Source organism: Microcaecilia unicolor, chromosome 1 (genome assembly GCF_901765095.1).
Source record: "Microcaecilia unicolor chromosome 1, aMicUni1.1, whole genome shotgun sequence".
Classification (NCBI taxonomy): Eukaryota; Metazoa; Chordata; class Amphibia; order Gymnophiona; family Siphonopidae; genus Microcaecilia; species Microcaecilia unicolor.
Window position 1 is genome coordinate 651,960,113 of NC_044031.1, and position 19,953 is coordinate 651,980,065.

The 19,953-nt window shown below is 43.4% G+C and overlaps 1 protein-coding gene across 1 annotated transcript in view; it reads right to left on the minus strand.

The window, feature by feature from the left end:
• LOC115456733 (calcium-binding protein 2-like) overlaps window positions 1–19,953 on the minus strand; it is a 78,646-nt gene that overhangs the window by 57,714 nt on the left and 979 nt on the right. The window lies entirely within an intron of this gene.

The window sequence follows — 19,953 nt, forward strand, 5'->3', positions numbered from 1 at the left end:
TGGCACAGATGGCTATACTGCCTTTTGTGGGTACAATAGAGTGATTTAGAATTATAAGATAGAGGAGAGCAAGAAAGGAACTCCATTAAATGACAGGACAGGCAGAATCACAGAATCAGCTAAAGAAAAATGGTTAGTAGAGCAGGACTAAGAATGGAAACAGGTGAACAGCATCTACGTAACTGGATTCCTTCAGATCATGCCTAGTCCACTGAAGGGAAAGCCAGGCCAAAAAGATGTGTCTTAATTGAGATTTGAATCTGGCTCACGATACTTCAGCCCTCAGATTTTGAGGAAAAGAATTCCACAGAAATGCAACAGGAAATAAAAATGCTGAATTGTGAGTTGAATCCAAATGTGCAAGAATCGGTGGAGGGAGAGGTATGACTAATTTTGAGAATAAGCGCAGATGACTGGATGGCTTGTGAGGGGGCAGCGTAAAGGAAGTTAGATCAGAACCTCTTTAAGATTTACATTGTGTGTCAACAACAAGAGTTTTAAATTGATAGTGATATGAAATAAGGAGCCAGTGATACTGTTTGAGTAAAGGGAAAACATGATCATACTTCCGTGCCTGGCACAAGACTTTGATCGCCATATTCTGAACTGCCTGGAGATGTTTAAGAAGATATTGGGGTCAACCAGCTAATACTACATTTCCGTAATCTACATGGGATGATATTAAGACTCTTTGTTGGTCATTAATACTCAAAGGGGATTGAACTGAATGGAACTGACAAAGGGCAGCAGTGGAAATGTGAAAACTGATGGTCAATGCAATTGATGGTTGATAAGAGCACCCAAATATTTGAAGGAGTCCACTAATTGGATGGTGGATTGCATTAGAATCAGTGTTATCTCTTTCCTGTCAAATGTTTGTAGTTCCTTTCTATAGTCTAATAATAGCATTTTATCAATTGTAAACTGCTCAGAAACTTTGCTCTGCAGTGGTATGTCAAGACCTAAAAAATTTGCAACTTGATATCCATAGACTTTAAGGCTTCAATGCCAATTGATGAGCCTGTAACCAGGAAGAGACTTGGTCCAAGCAAGTTTGGAGAGAAGAAATATCAAGATTAAAGAACTCAACATGATGTAAAAGAAGAATATCATCCACATAATAGTATGAGCTGATCCCCAATGACTGAATACTACTACTACTATTTAACATTTCTAGAGCGCTACAAAGTGTACGCAGCGCTGTACAAACACAGAAGAAAGACAGTCCCTGCTCAAAGAGCTTACAATCTAATAGACAAAAAGTAAAGCATTTAAATTTAAAATATTTAAGCAGTCAAGCACAAGAGAACAGTCACAGAAGGACAGAAGATGTTGAAGAGTAGCCAGCGGGCTCAGAAATATGCTAAACAAAAATCAGAGAAAGCACTGAACCTTGGGGTACACCACAGGTCAGGTCATGACTGGAAATGGATTGGTTAGAAAAAATCTTAAAGGATAAGCCTTTAATAGGAGAACCAGTGAATTTAGAACCTCTATAATACACTTTAGCAGAAGTCTCGGCAGCCATTTTGAAGAGCGATTCGGCAATGGGGGAGGGTCAGCGCTGGCAGCGGGCCGGCAAGACTGGGGATCTTTCCTACCTACCCTGAAGAATTCGCTGGACAACCTGGGTGGCTGGAGAGGGGGCAGGTGAGAGAGGAGAGTCGCTGGACATGGGTGGCTGGAGGGGGACAGGGGAGAGAGGAGAGTCGCTGGACTTGGGTGGCTGGAGGGGGGGCAGGGGGAGAGGAAGGTCGCTGGACATGGGTGGCTGGAGGGGGGGCAGGGGAGAGAGGAGAGTTGCTGGACATGGGTGGCTGGAGGGGGCCAGGGGAGAGAGGAGGGTCGCTGGACATGGGTGGCTGGAGGGGGGCAGGGGGAGAGGAGGATCGCTGGACATGGGTGGCTGGAGAAGGGGCAGGGGGAAAGGAGGGTCGCTGGACATGGGTGGCTGGAGGGGATTTCAATGCAGGGGGCCTGGCCGGGTGGCAGACGGAGGGGGGAGCGACGGCGACGACCCTCGGGGGGGTGGAGGGGGAGCAGTGGCTGCAGCAACCTCGGGGGTGGAGGGGGGAATGGTGGCGACCCTGGGGGGGTGGAGGGGTGACCTAGGGGGGTGGAGGAGGCAGCGGTGGCGACCTTGGGGGGGGGTGGAGGGGTGAGCGGCAGCGACCTTGGGGTGGTGTGGCGGCGAGGGCATCAGGGGCGGGGCCTCATGCTGCCATCGTGTGGTTGGTCAATGCTGCGTGTGACGTCAGCCTGATCTACGGAGCCTAGCAGACCAACTCCGAAGAAAGCCACGAACACAGGCAGCAAGATGCATAGAACGTTAGAGGTGAGAATTATTATATAGGATACTAATGTTATTGTTTTTTATGTAGATGCCCATTGCAAGGGTGATACTTTAGAACGTCTCTACAGCGTAGTGGCTGATGAATAATGCAAAATCACACCCCTCGAGGTGGAAACTGTGGAAGAGCCATATAATTGCTCAAGTTTGGCGAAATGGGCACACCAAAAACGTGAACATCTGGAAAGAAAGGCCACTTAATCCTTGTAAGAATCAGTATAATCCTTCCTCTTATGGTGTCTTTGGGTATGGCTATTACCCCCAGTGGACATTTATGACTCACTGCCAAGAGTCAGGGCAAGCTGATTGGGAGATGGAAGAATCACAGTGAAATCTGACAACAAGATAATTACACATGTTCAGCTTCTGGATATGTCCTGTGGCAACTACAGAGTTCTGCCAGATGAACAAATTTAATATGACTTGCACAAGTAAGAGACAGACAATACAGCAATGTTGACCCCAAAATGCAGACATTGTTGCCATTTACACCACCAATATGTTATTAGTACATGTTTATATTCTTCTAGTGTAAATGCTACACCTATGAAGACCTGTGTAAATACTGTAGTATCCTAATTGCCTAGATATAGAGTAAAATGAGCTTGGTATGATACATCGTTAGGAGCTTTTGGTGCAACTGTAGAGATAATAAATGCTATTGATGCTGAAACTTTAGCCTAAGTAAAATGTATTAGAACTGATATTAATCAGCTTGTTACTTAGCAATATGATGAAGTTTTTGATTATACTCAGATAGTTTACAAGTAGAAATTAATATAGCATAATTTACTACTTGCATGTTGTAACATTTATTTGCCCTTATACAAAGGAATAAGACTCAAGATGACTAACTCTGAACACCTGTGGAGGTGAATTTCATTGGTGGGTTCCTTCCACATCTTGATTAATAACTCCAAATACTGCCTTGTGCACTGACCTCTTTTGTTCTGGGCAAATTGTGTAGTTTAATATAACTAAGCAGTGTGTATTATTTGTAATACTGAATTTTGGTTAGTTATTGGTGGGCAGCATTATTACCATTTGCCCTTGGACTATACTTCCTACTAATTTTATTACTTAACATTTCTAAAGCGCTACTAGGGTTACACAGCGCTGTACAATTTAACATAGAAGGACAGTCCCTGCTCAAAGAGCTTACAATCTGATAGGGGCAGTCAAATTGGGGCAGTCTGGATTTCCTGAAAGAGTTAGGTGCCGAACGCAGCATTGAAGAGGTGGGCTTTAAGCAAGGACTTGAAGATGGGCAGGGAGGGGGCTTGGTGTAAGGGCTTGGGAAGGTTGTTCCAAGCATAGGGTGAGGCGAGGCAGAAAGAGCGGAGCCTGGAGTTGGCGGTGGTGGAGAAGGGTAATGAGAGGAGGGATTTGTCCTGTGAAAGGAGGTTTCGGGCGGGAACGTAAGGGGAGATGAGGGTAGAGAGGTAGTGAGGGACAGCAGACTGAGTGCATTTGTAGGTAAGAAGGAGAAGCTTGAACTGAATGCGGTATCTGATTGGAAGCCAGTGAAGTGACCTGAGGAGAGGGGAGATATGAGTATATCGGTTCTGACGGAATACAAGACGTGCAGCAGAGTTCTGAACAGATTGAAGGGGGGATAGATGGCTAAGTGGGAGGCCGGTGAGGAGTAAGTTGCAGTAGTCAAGGCGAGAGGTAATGAGAGCGTGGACGAGAGTTCGGGTGGTATGTTCAGAGAGGAAAGGGTGAATTTTGCTGATGTTAAAGAGGAAGAAGTGACAGGTCTTGGCTATCTGCTGGATATGCGCAGAGAAGGAGAGGGAGGAGTCAAAGATGACTCCGAGGTTGCGGGCAGATGAGACGGGGAGGATGAGGGTGTTATCAACTGAGATAGAAAGTGGAGGAAGAGGAGAAGCGGGTTTTGGTGGAATTGTAGTATGTTTGTTGAAATTAGTGCTCAGTATATTACCCATTTGTATAATCTGTCTTGTTCCTTTTTTTTTTTTTTTTTTAAACTTTATTTATCATTTTTCAAAATTTTACAAGCAATAACTACTTGAATAAGAAAAAAAAACAGTCAGAAATTCTTAAAGTAAAATATTTTAAAGGTAAATTAAAAGACTTAACTTAGACCACCAAATTTGGGGGGGGACAAGAGTCGTTATTAACTTGGAAGATAAGATTCTTACACATTTTTTAAAGAAAGACTTGGCTAATTATACTCCATACTTACTTATTCTATAAATTACCCATCTAGAAGTGCTCAGTCTGTTAGACATAAACCGGCTTTACATTATCTTTTTTTGATCTATAAATTGTTTTAAATGTTCAGGGAAAAGGAAAAGATATTTAACACCCAAATACTTTATATTACATTTGCATGGATAATTTAAATTTAAGACAGCGCCTAATGCCAAAACATCAGCTCTCATTGCAAGAAAGTCCTTTCTTCTGGCCTGTGTTTGTTTTGTTACATCTGGGAATACCCAGATTTTCCCTCCGTAAAAGGGAGTCTGTAAATTCCTTAAGGCCATCTTTCTCACCAAATCCAAATCTTGTTGGAATACAAAAGATACCAATAATGTTTTTCTCTCCGTTGTCGATGTAATAGATGAATCTAGTAAATCTGTCACATTCAAGTCCCCTTGTGGTTGAATATCGGTATTCTTTTTTGTAGGTAAGTAATAAATTTTATTCACAGGGGGTATGTTGTCAGATGAAAATTTCAAATTTTCCACCAAATATTTCTTAAATATCTCCAAAGGAGAATACACTGGTGTATAGGGGAAATTCAATAAACGGAGATTTAATCTCCTATTATAGTTTTCAAAGTTCTCCAATTTATTATTTATTGCATTTGTATCTTTTATCAACTTAGCAGAGATTTCTTTCAATTTTGCATTTTCTGCTGTTAAATGGCTAATCTTATCAGTTAGTTCACTTTTCATCGATACAAATGAAACAGTTAAGTCCTGAACATTGCTCACCAAACCTTCAATCTTGCCCGTCGCTGCCTGAACAGACTGTAGCGTCTCCCAAATTGCCTCTAAGGTGACCGACGCAGAGGAACCCTTACTTGGGTTCTGCATTGTTGGATAAAAAGTCCCAGATGAAAAAGAGACCTCAGCAGAAATCCCGACTGCAGGCCCCACACGTGTGCTTCTTCCTTCGTTCTCGCGAGGATTCGAAGCACCCCCGCTGTCTGGTTCTGCTGGCTGCGGCGGAGGGTAATGCAGAGGAGGGGACAACGAGACGTCCTGTCCCAGGAGTTCGGACTCTTCCTTCTCCAAAAACTCAACGGGACCTCCTTCCGCTGTATGTAAGGAACGCACGAGGTAGGTCTCCAGAGTAGGCTGGTTCGGTGTTGAAGTTAGTGTCGGTTGGGTCTTAGCTCTAACCAAACCCTTCCTCTTTGTATGCGGCATAGTAATTTCAAAAAAGAAATGTTTAGAATAAGAAGAAAACCCTCAAAGAGAAGGGTAGAACCGCTCATTTCTCCGGAGCTACTCGTGGAGCTTTGTCAAAGCCGCCATCTTGCTCCGCCCCCCTTTTTTTTTTTTTTTGGTTGTTTTACCTGATATAGAGTAATAACTTATGTATGGACTGTCGTCTAGACAGAGTTGAAAATCAAGGACGGAATGTAATAGAAGTGAATTTTAAAGATTGTTTTTCAACTCTGCCTTGACCGACAAGTGCACTCACTCATTAAAATGATTGTTTCACTTTGATTGTGTGAAAATAAGTTGGAATATACAAGAAAAGACACAGCTCTAATTAATTTGGTATGTGAAGGGAGAGGTGGAGCCTGTTTCAAGTTCAGACTGGCCATCTGGACTGAGAAACATGTGACCACATTCCTACAGTATGGCTTGTTTACCAAAACAGAGAAATTCTAAAGCATTCTGTAAATTTCCTTAGCTCTGAACATCAGTTCTAAGCCTAATAAAAAGGGGGGGCCTCTTACAGTGAAACCAGAAGCTCATCTATGGGTGGACGCATCACATAGAACCAGACTCCTGGTCATGAGACTCCGGCTTCACTGAAAAAGGGGCTTCTCTCAGCTGATGTAAAAAGCCTGGATGATGTAAGGACCAGTGATGGATGTATGTATGTATAATGATTGTTTATTGCTTCTTTTCCTGGTCTAGAAATTCCTAGCATTGCTTGGATGTAGGGACCAGTGATGTAATGTTTGTTTATAGGTATTGTCTCTTTTCAGTTATATAGCTTAATCATTGTTTGTATGTATGTATATGTGTATGTATATGTAAATATATCTATCTATCTATCTATCTATCTATCTATCTATCTATCTATATATATATATATATATATATATATATATATATATAGTGCAATCCGCTTAAGTGCAAGGGTCTGGGACCAAAGAAATACATGCAGTTAACCGGAGCGTGCACTTAACTGTTGTGACCCAAAGAAGCTTGACATCTGATAAACGTATGTACAGTACTGTTTATTATACGTACAGTATACAGTCTCCATTAACTGACGTTAGGCTTACTTGAAGTAATCAGTCATAGTCCTCTGTACACTATTGGGTCTGTGAGTTCCATAGACTATGTCTGCCAGACGGTAAAAACTGTCATAGCACTGACATCCAGTGGCCTCCAGATAGGCCCGCATGGTGTTGAGACTCTCCAGTGCTCTTGCAAAAGCGAAAGGAGGTTGTTGAATTTCGTCAGCATGTGCCTCACTGCTCATTTCATCATCTGTTTCATCATCAGCCGTTGCCTGCGTGTCGGCGCATATCTCGACATCAGTGCTGTCGTCAGCTGTTTGTAGATCGTAATCAATAGCTATGTAGTGATGAAACTCCTCTTCAGTACACCGGCTGGGATGTCAATAGCCTGTTCATCTGACGCGTTGGCAACAGCTGCATCTGTTTCATCCCTCTTCACATCCCTAACAAAGCTTGCCCGCTTGTAGCAGTTCACAATGGTTGCCTGCGTATCATGATTTCAGGCTTCTTTCTGCATATGTAGGGAATCCAACAGTGATAGATTATGAGCTAGTTCAACAGCAGGTTTATCCTTGCCAGTCTGGTCATCCATAATGCTCATCGCACGACGTAGCACAAGAGCCCGATAATGTTGTTTGAAATTGGCTATTATGCTCTGATCCATAGGTTGGATCAAAGAGGTAGTGTTTGGTGGCAGGAAGACCACCTTGACGTTAGACAGCCTGACATCATCACTGTGTGCAGCACAATTATCACAAAGCAACAAAATCCTGACGCTTTTGTGCCCGCATTCTAGTGTTTAACTTCTTTAGCCACTGCTTCCAAATTTCCCGTCATCCATGAATTTGCGTTAGCTTCATATGACACAGGAAGTCACTTAACATTCTTGAAGCAACGGGGCTGTTTGTTCTTTGCAATGACGAGTGATTCCAACTTCTCACTCCCATCCATATTGCAGCAAAGGAGGATCGTCAGTCGGTCCTTCGACGTTTTACCTCCTGTAGTTTTGGCTTGTTTGAATGCAAGTGTTTCATCAGGAATTGCTCGCCAGTAGAGACCGTTTTCATCAGCATTGAAAATGTCACGAGGTGCAAACTCGATCAAGATGGTAGGAAGAACTGAAACAACCCAATTTTCAGCACCAAAGTCATCAGCGTCTTGTTTTTCACCATGCTGTTTCTTGAATTTTATGTTGTTCCTCTCCTTCCATCTTTCCAACCATCCAAAAGTGGCTTTGAATTCAGTTAGTCCAAGACTTTCAGCTAGCTGATTAGCTTTCTCCATAAGCAGTGGACCACTGACAGGAAACTGTCTGCTCCTGACTTGAGAAAACCACCGAAGAAGAGCATCTTCTACCTCCTCAGCTTTTCCCGCCCGTTTTCGTTTCCGTTGTGGATTTGTATTATTTTGCCAGTCTTCCAGAAGCTGGTCTTTCTTCTTCAAGATATGTGAAATTTGACTGGGATTGACACCATATTCTTTAGCAATAGATGCTTGACTTTGTTTTCTAATTTTTTAAGAATTTCTATTTGTTCAGCCAGTGTTAAAGTCTTACAGTTGCACGATGACGACTCCAGTGTACACTCTAACACCATTCTTTTGCTTAAAGGAGCGGTAAATTTGAAATCTTGTTGGTTGTCATGCACCAATCAGCTTCCATATTCCGTGCTTGCACGTATGTGGAGTCTTTCCTCCAGAGGAGCAGTCTTAAACCATGCATATATGCAAATCTTGCACTTATCAGTGGTGCGCTAAACCGAAGTTTGTCCCCATAGAAATTGATGGCGCCAAAAATAGGACTGAAGTACGGCATGCAGTTAAACAGAGCATGCGCTTATCCGACGTGCACTTAAATGGAGTGCACTGTATATCATTGTGTATCTTAGAATTTAGAACTTCTAATAAAAGTCTCATTTACCTAAAAGAATCCACAGTAATTATTGAGTAGTCTGTGTCAGTGAGGCAGGCTGTAAAACCAGGTCAGAACAGTTATGGGACACAATGAGGGGCATAATCGAAAGGGACGCCCAAGTTTTGCTGAGGACGTCCTCGCAAAACATCCTGGTGGAGGGGTGGGGAAACCCATGTTATTGAAACAAGATGGACGTCCATCTTTCGTTTTGATAATATGATTGGGGATGCCCAAATCCTGAAATTTAGGTCGTCCTTAGAGATGGTCATCCCTAGACTTGGTCGTTTCTGATTTTCAGCGATAATGGAAACCAAGGACGCCCATCTCAGAAACGACCAAATCCAAGCCCTTTGGTCATGGAAGGAGCCAGCATTTGTAGTACACTGGTCCTCCTGACATGCCAGGACACCAACCGGGCACCCTAGGGGGCACCACAATGGACTTCAGAAATTGTTCCCAGGTACATAGCTCCCTTACCTTGTGTGCTGAGCTCCCCAAATCCCCCCCAAAACCCACTACCCACAACTGTACACCACTACCATAGCCCTTACAGGTGAAGGGGGCACCTAGATGTGGGTACAGAGGGTTTGTGATGGGTTTTGGATGGCTCACATTTACCACCACAAGTGTAACAGGTAGGGGGGATGGGCCTGGGTCCACCTGCCTGAAGTGCACTGCACTGCACCCACTAAAACTGCTCCAGGGACCTGCATACTGCTGTGATGGACCTGAGTATGACATTTGAGGCTGGCAAAAAATATTTTTAAAGATGTTTTTTTAAGGATGGGAGGGGGTTAGTGACCACTGGGGGAGTAAGGGGAGGTCATCCCCGATTCTCTCCGGTGGTCATCTAGTCAGTTTGGGCACCTTTTTGTGCCTTGGTCGTAAAAAAAACAGGACCAGGTAAAGTTGTCCAAGTGCTCATCAGGGACGCCCTTATTTTTTCCACTATGGGTCCAGGACGTCAATGTGTTAGGCACGTCCAAGTCCTGCCTTCGCTATGCCTCCGACACGCCCCCGTGAACTTTGGTTGTCCCTGCGACGGAAAGCAGTTGGGGATGCCCAAAATCGGCTTTCAATTATACCGATTTGGGCGACCCTGTGAGAAGGACACCCATCTTCTGATTTGTGTCGAAAGATGGGCATCCTTCTCTTTTGAAAATGAGTCTGAATGTCATTCTTGAAGACAGAGATAGCCTTTGTTATGGCCATGAGGGTAAGTGTATTAAAGAAAGACCAGACAAAGCCCAAAAGCACTCAGCTGCATGTTGACAGACTGGATTGTAGAGGTTCTCTCAGTCGATATAGAGGGGCTAACCCTAGCTGCAGAGGAGATTGATGAGATCATTTGTAAGGAAGCTATTTTGGAGAAGGGAATGAAGTAGGAGAAATCTGTGTGCCTTTGCCCTGTAATGTAGAAATAACAGAAGAGTTGCATAGATCGATTCAAAGCTCTGTTACTTTGTGAGCTGTAATAAGATTTTTTTTTTTTAGCTAGCTTTACTGCAAAATGGTAGTCATGACAATGTACAGTACATAATTTAAGATTATTTGCAGAGCAGTCACACCTCCAGAGACATTTTGCCCATCTGGCTTGTTGTTTTAGAAGGCATAGATCCATATGGTACCACGGGGAGCCAATAGAGGTTGGAATTTTAATAGTATTCAGTGAGAAAGAAGCTGAATGTTCGAAGAGCCAACTATTGTACCTACAGATAAATATTTGAAGTCAGAGGAGGCTGAGATCAAAGGTGCATGAAGTGTTTAGGAGAACATCACTGAGTAATAGTCAAATCAAAAAGGACTAAGGAGCAGTCAGACCAAACGAGAGGTCATACCTAAATATTAATGGGAAAAACAAAGCAGTGTTGATGAAAAATAATCAGACCGAGGGTATGACCTACTTTATGGGGAGGAACAGAAATGTGGAGCACTAAAGAAAGATCCTCTAAGAGACTGAAGAATCTTTAATCCTGAGACCTGGAAGGAAAATCCAATTGAAAATTAAAATCCCATATAATAAGGAGATTTGCAAAAGTGATAGAGGCCATAGAGAGGGTGTTAACTAAGGTTCCCATTTAAAAGACAAAGAAAGATAAAGTCGTCCCTACAATTCATTTCCTACAAGAAGTGATTCTGAGAATGATAAAAACTGGGAGCTGTTTAACGGTCACATGAAGGAGAAGGACAAGCTTTTAAAGGCCCACATTCAGCTGCAGAGCACCACTGGTGACCAGCAGCACAGTTCCTGGTTCCTCTGGAGCTGCTCTTCCTCAGTCCAACTGCAGGGGACACTGGGTACTTCCAGCAAGAGCAGCCATTATCTTGGGGAAGGGGTGAATTGCTCATTCAGGGGACGAGGAATGTATCATCTTACGATGAAGCAGTGCAAGTAAGGAGCACATGAGGGAACATGGCAAGGGGTATAGATTGTACTCCACTAATTTCCTGCCTGTGTTCTTCACTGAGCACAGGGAGCTATTCCAGAAAACAGAATTACTGACCATTCAGACAGGTATGGAAAGGGAAATGGGACTTGATATACCACCTTTCTGAGGTTTTTGCAACTACATTCAAAGCAGTTTACATATATTCAGGTACTTATTTTGTACCAGGGGAAATGGAGGGTTAAGTGACTTGCCCAGAGTCACAAGGAGCTGCAGTGGGAATCGAACTCACTTCCCCAGGATCAAAGTCCACTGCCCTAACCTCTAAGCTACTATGGCTTTTAATAGGAATTAATCAGCATGAGTTTGGCAAAAGGAGGACCTGCCTCATCCATTTACAAAATTCTTTTATAAATTTCAAATAATGTTTTTATTGTTATTAGAAAATAACAAAAATGCAATGCAGCAAAATGTAAGTACATCAATCAAATATCTTTGTAAGAAATATACATGAATCAAACATTAAGGCTGCAATATAAAAGTGAAAATTTGCTATATGTAAAGGAACCAACAACAAGAAAATCCCCCCCCCCCCCCAAAAAAAAGGTAAATCAGAAAAGGAAACAAATCACAGACAGAGTTTCCATTAGACTAGGGAAGGGAATGTTATTTCAGTCCACTAAATATCCAATTAATTAAGCTACTAGCATATAATATATAAGAAAAGGATGATTTTAGTGAGAACTACGTCATCCATGTAGAATATTTTAAGAGGGAGAAGAGAACCGAAAAGGGGTGACCAAAACTGTTTTGAAGGTGTACAAAAAAACACGTGGATAAAGGTGAACCCATTCATGTTAACTGTGCACTCACGTTTATGTATCACTTGTATGTGTAAATGTACAGAATGCCACTACTTTCATGGGTATGTGTACACTTATGCAAGCAGATAGCGCTATTCTGTAAGGGTGTCCTTAAGTGGCATAGCATGTAATTGCAAGGGGGTGTTTATTCAGGCGAAGCACTGGAGGGGCCTGGGCGGTGCTTCTAGTTACACAATACTGTAAGTGACATGCACATCTCTGCATTTAGGCACCCGCAGTTACAGCACGTTTATGGTTGGTGTAACTGCAGGCACCTAGATTTTAGTGCCCCTTCAGGTCACAAGTATCTGGCAAAACTCCAAAGAGTAGCAACATTCTAGAACCCCAAAGAGTAGCAACATGCCATGCTACCAATTCTGGGGCAAGCAGCGACTTACCCCATGTCCATCTCAATAACAAACTAGTGGACATTTCCTCCAGGAACTTGTCCAAACCTTTTTTAAACCTGGATACGTTAAAAAATCTGGGCACCCAGATGCCCTTACAGAATATGCTCTCACCACAGGGCATAGCCTAAAAGGAAGTGCCCAGTGCCCACTGATAAAATTACACCTATAGGGCAGTGGCGTAGCTACGTGGGGCCTGAGGGGGCCAGGGCCCCCGCAGATTCACCCCAGGACCCCCCTCCCGGCGAACCCGCCCCCGCCGCCGCCTACCTTTACTTTTGCTGGCGGGGGATCCCACTCCCCGCCAGCCGACGTCTTCTCAGTCCTTCCTGCACTTCAATTTGTTTGCTGACGTCCTGTACGTAATTATACGTGCAGGACGTCAGACTCAGAGAACAGTTCTGTTCTCTGAGTCTGACGTCCTGCACGTACAACGTGCAGGACGTCAGCAAACAAATTGAAGAGCGGGAAGCGACTAAGAAGAAGACGTCGGCTGGCGGGGAGTGGGATCCCTCGCCAGCAAAAGTAAAGGTAGGCTGCAGCGGCGGCGGGTTCGCGGCGGGAGGGGGGGCGGCAATGTCGGCGGTGGGGGGGGCGGCGCCGGGGGGAGGGCTAAAATGTGCCCCCTCCCCCCGGGCTCGGACCCCTCTCCCACGGAAGGCTGGCTACGCCCCTGCTATAGGGCCAGATTCAGTAAATGGTATCCAAAGTTAAGCACCGTTAAAATCCGTGCCATGCCAAATCTACCAAGATCGCTTAGTGCAAATTGAAGTATTCCATAACATCATGCCTAATTTCTGGGAACACCCCTGACCCATCAATGCTCCTCCTTTTGAGTTGTGCATTATGGGGTTGATATTCAGACAGCAGGAGTTAGCTGGGCTGCCTCTCATGGTTGGTGGCGAACCCGGAAATTCAATGCCGGGCCGTATCCAGCAACTGGCATTGAATTTCCTTTTGGGGGGGGGGGGGCACTCTGCACATAGCCAGTTAAGCTGATATTCATTTGCTGATTGGCTACATTATAATGGCCAAAGATAGATCTGCTATTTATGCAGGTTTATCTGACTGCTAAACTTAGCCAGTCAGCTGATGAATATTGGTTCTAACTGACTATGTTCTGCTGAATATTAGTGCTTAGCTGGATAAGGCTATTTAACCAGCCAGGAGCCATTCCTGACCGGTGAAATAGCGCTGAATATCGGGCGATATGAAATTTAGGCACAAATGCTATAGAATAGCGACTAGGGCAGATGTGTGCGCAAATCCAAATTGGTGCCAATTAACTCCAATTAACCCCAATAATTGACTGGTAACACCTAATTGACTAATTAATTAGCATGTGCATCTGGGATCCACGCTCAGCTTTGGGTTTGGGTGACCTATATAGAATATGAAGAATAGTGTATTTGGATTTTCAGAAGACATTTGACAAAGTCCTTCATGAAAGATCTTTCAGAAAATTAAAGTTTTGGGATAGGAGGCAGGGCAGGGACATAGTCATGGGGGGGGGGGGGGGGGGGGGAGGCTTGAGGGCTGGGTCCTCTCAATCTGTGTTTGAAGCCCCTGGCCAGCAGGGGTCCCCATGCCTTGCCAGTGGAAGCGCTCCTCCACTTGCAATCACCACTGCCGCCACATGCTCAGACCTGAACTGAGCATGTGCAGGAAAGCTGGCATTACCAGCCAAAGCGCACCTGTTGAATTAAGTGCTGCTCGTTCAGCACAGGCGTGACTCAGGCTGGAGATGTCTTTGGCTGGGGGAGGGCTTGGCATCCCTGCCAGCAAAGGCAATATTTTACTACAGCGGCGACTGCGGGGGGTGGGGTTGGGGGTGAAGGGGGAGAGAATATCAGGCCCTCTCAGTCCACTTTTGGGACTGGTGCTGCATGATAGCACCATCTAGTGTTTGGGCTAGGTTTTTGTGTAAGCTATTTTCGATAAAGGATCTGTTTGAAGACTAACCTGGCTACACACTGGTTCTTTGGTCATCTCTGCTGTTTTGCTGTTGCTGTCTGACCTGTGGACATTGTTCCTTCTTCTTAGCTTCTCTTCCCTATTAAATACTCATGCAGCGTCTATGGATTAGTTCTAAAAGATCCTATATCAATGACCCAGCAGAAAATTAGCAGCAAGATTTTCCTGTTTAACCATTGCCTGTCCTTTCCTAATTCATAAGCAGGTCATTGTTTTCCATCCAGATGCCTGACTTTACACTTTTTTTTTTTTTTTTTGCAATAAACCACAACTTTCAGAACCTTGGTCATTTTTCAAACTCCCCCTCCCCTTTCACTTTTTCTACCTCTCTGAATGTCTACCATGTTATTATCTGCAAAAAGCACATTTTTAGTGCATTTTCAAACATTTGAAAAATACTGTTAATTATGATAGGGGAATGTCTGTCTGTCACAGAAACTGTCCAGACCAGGGTGCTGAAGAGTTGTTGAAATGTGTTTTACCAAACCCAGGGCTTATTGAGTTTTCTCAATTCCTCAGGTCCCTCTGCAGTGTCATAATAAAGATATTGAAAAGACCCAGCACAAGCATCAAGCCCTGAGGCACACCACTGGTTACCTTGCCATCATCAGAATGGACCGCATTGGCCAGAATTCTCCGAGTTCTATTTTTTAACCATTTTCTCATCCAATTTACTATTTGTCTGTCCTGCTTCTATACCACCAGGGAGACACAAAGATTCTTGTATGTACAAGTATCTTTGCGTCTCCCTTGTGTCCTTTGGAAGAGCATACCTACCCTACTCTTTGGTTTGTATGCACAACGACTGTAGGGGTTGAGCATTCCTCCACATTTTGTGGCTGATCTCTCCTGCTCCCATACCATTCAGCTTGTTTTACCATTGTGCAATAGTGGAAGAACTGTAGCAGAGTCTAGATAAGCAGCATTTACCACACCATCCTCATCTACTGTATGGGTTGTGCACTGGACCGCATTGAGATTACCCTACTGTTTTTTCCTTTGCCCTCTCTTTTTTTTTTTTTGATGATATTGTAGTTCTTCCCTCTTCCTTTTGTTGCCTGTCCTGTATGTCTGATCTTTCTCATTCTGTCATTTTCTTTTTAGATTGTAAGCCGCTCAGACACTCGTTTGATGGGCAGGATAGTAAATTTTCCTAATAAACTTAAAACTTTGAACTAAGTAGATTATAGGATGCCATGCTATCTGGTGTCCTGTAATCCACTTGGTTCGTAGTGCTGTCAGCACTGTAGTTCCCCCATCCTCCTTGTTGCCACTTTTGGGGAGTGGGAGTATATCCATACTCCTTCAGTCTCTCTCCCTGTTGGGTTTACCTGGGGGGGGGGGGGGGGTGTGGTCATCACTTTGAGCTCTTTTAGATCCTAAGCGGTACTCTTTCTCATTTGTGGAAGTAATTCTTACAGGGTTGAATGTCTCCAAATGGATCAGTTTTGCACATATTACACTCCTGAACCAGGCTATGTGGAGTCTTGCATCATGCCTAAGAGAACTTCCCTTTGGAGTTTAGATGTTACATGTATAGGCAATTTATTCAACTTATTCCTGGAGGAAAAGTCCATAGTCTGTTATTGAGATGGTCATGGGGAAAGCCACTACTTGCCCCAGGATTGGCAGCATGGACTGTTGCTACTAATTGGGTTTCTGCCAGGTACTTGTGACCTGGATTGGCCACTGTTGGAAACAGGATACTGGCCTAGATGGTCATTAGCCTGAGCCAGTATGGCTATTCTTATGTTCTTCCTCTGTAAGTGCTTCTGTGATCGTGTCACAGTTCTGCTTTTTCCTGTCTGGCTTGCTGCCTTTCCCTTCTGTAAGTACAATGCAAAAGAACTTGTGTTAGATTTCTGCCTTTTGCTGGTCCCCCTCTTCATTAACCTTGCTGTCTCTTAATTGTCCCCTTTTAGTTCTTTTCCCTAGTTCCCTTTATTATCTAAAGAACATATTATCTCCTTTTCTTAACTGGGTAATTTTCTCTCTGTTTAATTATTTGGTCCTCAACTGCCCTTTCTACATCTTTTTCTTTTTCTAAAGTCCGCACCTCCTCTGCTCTGTATTTTTCTGAATTCTAATCCTCTTGCTGTTACAATTTCTACTCCCTTGTTAGAGAATCAGGTTGACTTATTTTACCTCCTCCTTTTGCTAACCTGCCTCACTCAGAGATTTTGCCGCTTCCTTAATTCCCCTTTTATCACTCCCCACAGTTCTTCTGGTCACTTCTACTCTCAAATTTCCAATATGGCCTCCTCAGCTCCATCCCTTACTCATCATTCTCCAGTGATGTCTCCTGCAATCCAGAAGCCTAGTCTAAGTCTGATTCAGATGGAACTGAGAGGTGGAGCCAAAGGTTGAAGGAATCGAAGTTTATTGAGGGAGCTGTCATGGCCCATGTTTCGGTAAAGTGCCTATGTTAGAGGTCATATGGTGTTCTCAAAGAGAAATTGCTTCTTGTATATTTCAGTCACAAAAGTATTCCAAAACAAATAAGCACTGCTGGCAAGTCTGTGCATGCATGGCAGAATTCAAGCTTTGGCTCTGCTTATCAGTTCCATCTGTGGCCCACTTCACTTCTCCTGTTGTGCTGTTTGGTTTGTGTTGTTGATTCCCTCCAGTTTGTTTGTCTGAAATACTATTTATAAGTTGAAACAACTATGATTAATTCGATCATATTTCAATCAAGATGCTTTTTTTTTATTAGTTCAAATGCTTGTACTATCACACTTAGATTACTGTAATGTTCCTTATCTAGGTTTCTCTTCTAAACTCCTGAAGAAATTACAGTTAATTCAAAAAACTTCAGCTCAGCTCATTTTTGGGCTTAGCAAGTTTAGGAATATCTCTTCTTTTATTATCAAGCTGCATGGCTTCCTGTTGGTGAGTGTATTTTAAGACAGCTTGTTTGACTTTTTAGATTGTACATTGCGCCTGCTATGCTGATTGAACTTGTTTCTATTTTTTACCGTTGCTTTCTTTTGATTACAGAATTGGATGATGCTTTTACCCCCTTCTTTTAGAGGGGTCGGTTATACCAGGCAGTTTACTTCCCTATTTTCTTCGGTTGCATCATCATTTTGGAACTCTTTGCCTTTGTGTTATAAGGGTTGAAGCGAATTATTTATATTTTCGCAAGAAGCTAAAAACATTTTTGTTTGGGAATATCTAAATTGTATTTTTGTGGCATTTTGACTTTTAATTATTTTTTACTACTATTTGTTTTGAGTGTTTTATATTAGATGAAGTCATTTTATGATGTTATTGTACCACACTTGTAAGCAGTACTGAACCCTTTTTAGGGGAGATAGAGCCAGATTCTATATAAGATGCCTAAAAAGTCAGAATGGTAAACATTTCTGCCTAAGCATATTCTATAAGCGGTGCCTAGATTTAGGCATGGTATATAGAATTTGCTTAGTTGATATCCCAGGACCGAAAACTATGCACATCCCTTAATACCAACAAAAACGTGGCATAAATCCCTGTGTGTAGATTTACGCACACTGGGCCATATTCTGTAATTATGCATATAAATTTTGGCATGCCTATGAAATGCCCATTTCCCCGCCCATAGCCATGCCCCCTTTTGAACTGTGCACATTAGAATTTAGGCACAGTTCATTACAGAATACATGTGGAGGGGCATTTTTAAAAGAAACATCCCAGTTGCGATTTGGACGTCCTTGCAAAATGGCAAAATCCAGGGGCGGGGAAACCCACATTTTCGAAAAAAAGACGGACGTCCATCCTTTGTTTTGAAAATACCGTCAGAGACATCCGAATCTTTAAATTTGGACATCCCTAGACATGGATGTTCCTAACTTTCGGCGATTTTCGAAACCAAAGACATCCATGTCAAAAACGTCCTAATGCAAGCCATTTGGATGTGGGAGGAGCCAGCATTTGTAGTGCACTGGTCCCCCTGACATGCCAGGACACCAACCGGGCACCCTAGGAGGCACTGCAGTGGACTTCATAAAATGCTCCCAGGAACATAGCTCCTTTACCTTGTGTGCTGAGCCCCCCAACCCCCCCCAAACCCACTACCCCCAACTATACACCACTACCATAGCCCTTATGGGTGAATGGGGGCACCTAGATATGGGTACAGTGGGTTTGTGGTGGGCTTTGGAGGGCTCGCTGTTTCCTCCACAAATGTAACAGGTAAGGGGGGTTATGGGTCTGGGTCCGCCTGTCTGAAGTGCACTGCAGTACCCACTAAAACTGCTCCTGGGACCTGCATGCGCTGTTATGGACCTGAGTATGACATCTGAGGCTGGCATAGAGGCTGGCACAAAATGTTTTTAAAGATGTTTTTTGAGGGTGGGAGGGGGTTAGTGACCACTGGGGGAGTAACAGGAGGTCATCCTCGATTCCCTCCTGTGGTCATCTGGTCATTTTGGGTACCTTTTTATGCCTTATTCATAATAAAAATACGTCCAGGTGAAAATGTCCACGTGCTCGTCAGGGACATCCTTGTTTTTTCCGATTATGGGTCAAAGACGTCCAAGTGTTAGGCACGCCCAAGTCCCGCTTTCGCTATGCCTCCAACATGCCCCCTTGAAATTTGGACGTCTTTGCGACGGACTGCAGTTGGAGACATCCAAAATCGGGTTTCAATTATTCCGATTTGGACGTCTCTGGGAGAAGGACGTACATCTTCCTATTTATGTTGAAAGATGGACATCCTTCTTTTTTGAAAATGAGCCCATTAGTGAGTTGTGTGAGTAAATTCTAATTATTTCCAGTTAGTGCTCATTATTGCTTGTTAAGTGCTGTTATCAATGCTGATCATCTCATTAAGCCAATTAAGTTATGTGCATTGTTATAGAATATGCCTGGATTTTGGAATGGATCTCTAGGCGTGCTATATAGAATCTAGCAGATAATGGGTAACAAAAGCTGTATTGGTATTGGTCTAATATTGAACCACATGGTACAAAGATCACTAGACCTTATCCCCCTGACATTTAAACACCGTAGTCTGCTTTCAAACACAGAGCATGACATTTAAATTTACACCTAGATATTAATTGCCTGGCCAAACTGGGATACCAGTGAATATCTGAGTATAAAACAGCTGAGTATCACCGATAGTAACCTGTTTTGCTTTACTAACTTGTCCGGATTGGTATCTGGGTTCTGGTGCTGAATATCAGTGGTACTCTCAATAAGTTCTAGCTTCACCTTAGCTCCACCCCTGGACTGCCTCTGAACTATCCAGATAGTTCCGAGTGATCAGAGATGATTCTATGGCATTATTCAAATAATTTTTGCTGTAAATCACTGACTGGGCCAGGTGAGCGCTAGTTATCTGGTTAGAAGGTGCTGCTACCTGGATAACTAGCTTTGAATATCGAACCCTATATTTACTACTGTTCTTCTAAAGTTTAATCTCATCTGCTGTTTTCTCAAGACCATAAATATGCAACCTTCTTTTCGACCTGCCAGTTTCCTCCTCCTTATACTTTCAACTCAGTTAGAACCAAGGCTTAGATCTGGCTTCATGAGCTTTTCTTCACAGCTACCTGAGGATTTCCACCTGTTTTATAACCTTCCTCCCTACCCACTAACCAAAAGATGCAGTTTGGTCAC